Source organism: Malurus melanocephalus, unplaced genomic scaffold, assembly GCF_030028575.1.
Source record: "Malurus melanocephalus ecotype Western Australia unplaced genomic scaffold, MMel_1.1 scaffold_541, whole genome shotgun sequence".
Lineage (NCBI taxonomy): Eukaryota > Metazoa > Chordata > Aves > Passeriformes > Maluridae > Malurus > Malurus melanocephalus.
The window spans coordinates 459,820-463,517 of record NW_026623773.1 but is presented as its reverse complement, the minus strand read 5'-3'; positions in this window follow the sequence as shown (position 1 = coordinate 463,517).

Genomic DNA, 3,698 nt, shown 5'->3' with positions numbered 1-3,698 from the left:
CAGAACAAAAATCACCAGCCCCAGGGGAACATCTGACACAAGCAGCTCCCTCCTGCTGCTCTTTCTGCATCGCTCTGCGAGGCTCAGAGATGAATTTGCCACAGGTGCTGGGGAAGAGAAACCACACTCTCCCCGCAGCTCCAGAACCTCCTTGGCACATCTCAATCCCTTGCAGAGTCCCTCAGGAACCTCAGCGGGGCCAGCAGGTGGACTGACCCCCAGTTTGTGCCCTGGGTAACCTCTGACCTCGCTGACCTGTTTRTTAGAGCTCTTGTGGGTTTCTGTGAAGCTGCAAAACAAGAAATGTCCCCTGATTCKCAGGAAACCTTACAAAACCACACCAGAAATCTGTCAGGCAGCCTGAGGTGTGTTCTCACTGTGCCTGCGTCTGTTGGGATGGGAGAACAAACACACAACAGAATTCAAAATGACCTGGCATCCGCTGAAATGAAAACAAACACAAAAAGCTGCCTCAGCTCTTTCAACGGGCAAATSGTGTTTCATTTCAGTTTTTCTTCGTAATTTTGGAGTTTTCTGCTCTCGGATAAAGCTCTCAAGGCCAAGCAGAGCTGTTCAGTGCCTCCCTGCCGGGCTGGCCTCGGGAAGGGCTGTATCCCTGCTGGCCAGGGATGGGTCAGCTCTGGTCCCCCCACAGGAGTGGATCCTGCAGCTGCCAGAATGCAGCAGAGACACTTTCCCCTTTCACTGGGCTCACCTTTAATGCCTTTTTCTCCAAGATAAAGCTCAGGTTTTCATTTTGACCCCTTTCTCTCCTTGTCTCCCATGGGTCACAGCCCTGCAGGGTTCATATCGAGACCACACCTTGCTTTTGATTTCCTTTCTTCTTTCCCACTGTCTGGGACTTCAGGCAGCTGCTGCCCTGCCCAGGCTCTGTTTGCTCTGACACTGAAATGTCCCAGGAATGGGGCAGAGTCTCTGGAGAGGGACARCACTGCCAGGACATGAGCAACACCCTCCTGGAGCAGATGAATAAAATAACCTGGACAATCCCTTTTGGAAAACTTCTATTTCTCTCTCTCTTGRTGTTAAAATAAAGTGGTCTGAAAGATCCCTATTAAATCTTGATTGAGTGGAGGCAGCGAGCCAGAGGTGAATCCAGGCCATCATCCAACAAACCTAAGGGGCATGCCAGGAAAACAAACGTGTCAGCATTTAAAATAAGTGAAAAGAACTTTTGTTTTCTCCATTGGACAATTAAATCATGGATATCACTGTCACAGGGTGGGGACTGGGCTCAAACAGGAATTCACCCAGGATTTCCTGCTGTATTTCAGCCATCGCTTTGCCTCTCTCCCAAATCTTGTGCTTCATTATTGCTGATGGTGCTTTGGGCTGGATGGGTGTTTGGGATGGCCCTGGCTCATTGAAGGGACCAAAAACAATGGGTGGTGACCCTGGAARTGTCCAAGGCCASTTCTGAGMACCCTGGGACTGTGGAAGGAATGAGATGAGCTTTAAGGTCCCTTCCAAACWTTTCYRTGATTCCAWTGATGAAGTGGCYCTGGACAATCTGCCCCTGCTGGCCTCCAGAATGGATTTATTATTTATTTATTGGATTATTATTTATTTATTGGATTACTATCCAATTTATTGGATTATTTATTATTAATGTCTTTATTTATTTATTTATTTATTTATGCAAAGGAACACACCTTCCCGTGCCTATTGCTGCTCCTGGCATAAAAATGAAGGGTTTTTTTTATGTTCATTTTTTAGAAAATAAACAACTTTAAGCCAAGACAGTTTCATCTTCCCTCAACTAATTTTGAAAGGGTTCTTGGTCTCCTGTTGAGTCCARCAGGAGGCCATCAGTGGTTGAATTGACAGACTCCTCTCAGTCATTCTGTGAGTCCCACAGAGGGAATTTCAGCTCGCAGTTTTCATGGGATCATCACTGGGTGTTTTCCTGTGCTTCCGCTGGGTTTGTGGTATTTGCGTTTCTGCATCACAGTCACAATTTCTGGAAGATGGGGGAAGATTGATGAAATCTGTTCTCTGAATGACTCAGAGAGAGAGATAATCTCTGTTCTTATGGCATCCAGCCGTAACTCAATCAGCCTGGTAATGGATGAGGAGAAACAACCTCCATCGTCCGTCTCGGCTTTTGGCAAGAACCAAACCAAGCAAGTAATCTTGGATCTAAACCGCTGCCTTATCTTGTCTAATTCTGGTGTTTCAACCCTCCCAAAACCTGTGGTTTCACCTCAACCATGCAGCAAAACCCAGCTCAAATTCACGAGCAGGCTTGGTCAACCCGAAAGTGCCTTTTCCAATGAATTGATGAGTCACTGAACCATTTTGTCCCAGTTTTAGAGCCCCAGCAGCTCATGGCAGGCGGCTCTTTGCTCACAGAGATGGCTATCGCTGCCAATTCCTCTGTGGGAGTGTTGAAAGCTCGGGCTGTGGGCTGTGCAGCCGTCTAGGACTGAACCCTGTGRTAATCTGGGGGCACCTCCTCCTCTGCCTCCCAATTAATCCAACACATTAATTGCCATCCTGGCTGCACCCAGTGAACTGCTCGCCGGGGCTGAGGTCACCAGACTCTGCTTATGACTGGGATTTGCTCTGACTTGCAGGTGCCCAATGTGCTCTGTCATTTTGGTTTCCACCTGGCTGCTCTCCTTCCCTTTCCTCTGCACGCTCAGCTGGAAGCCAGGAGAAATATTTTCRTTTTTCCATGATAAGGATGGAGGCATACAAGCCTCAAAGGCTGACTTTAGAAAATTCTCCTGTGTGGAGAATCCCTGACCCAGCTGCTGGCTTAATCAGAAAAATATGCCTAAAGTAATTTCCTAACTAAATTCCGTGTAGTCACCAGTGTTTGGTGCTCTGCCAGATCTCTGCCTGGCTCCATCCCCTGTGCCAGTGCCCTGCAAGGATGGGCACCTCTCCTTGTGCCCAGGTCCCTTCACSACAACATCCTTCCCTTCCCCTTGGACTCACAAGTTACATTTTTTAGCCCTCTAATCCCTCACCTATCCCTTCMACTCCTTCCTTCTCCACCTCTTCCTATATTCACCTATTTTTTCTGCCTGCTGGTTCCTCTCGTGCATCATCATCCAGCCCTGGCTATACTGAGGAATTCTAGCAAAGATATCCTTTCCCAAAGCAAAGATATCCTTTCCCAAAGTGTTACAAAATCCATTAGTATGGCAGTCAGGAAAAGCTTCCTGAATTGCTGAATAGAAGTGCTGACAGAGTTTGTTATCACTGGAAAACCTCCAGTGATGCAAATATTTCATCAGGAATTAATTAACTGTCCTATTTGGTTTGTAATGGGGTAGCTTAAGAATAAATTCTATTTACAAAAAAAAAWACTAGTAATGTATCTCAAAGAAAAAGTCCCTTTCTCCACCACWAAAATGTGGCAAACACAGATCAAAAGGCTTAATTTATCCCATAGTTTCAAGCTGAATAAATGTATTGAATAAATAAGAAGTGGAGAGAAACAAAAAGTTATTGTTTTAGAAAAACAGAATCATTCCATTCCCAAAATGATGAAGTTGTGTCTTTCAATATTATTAAAATAAAAGATTTTTTTATAATTTCTGAAAAGCTTTATCAGAACCATCATCTTTCCAAAATCCGGTTTTGCTTTTAGTGAAGYGACATTTCTGAGTGGAGGGGAATCCACTGCAGTATTTCACAGAATCCCAGAAGGGTTTGGGTTGGAAGGA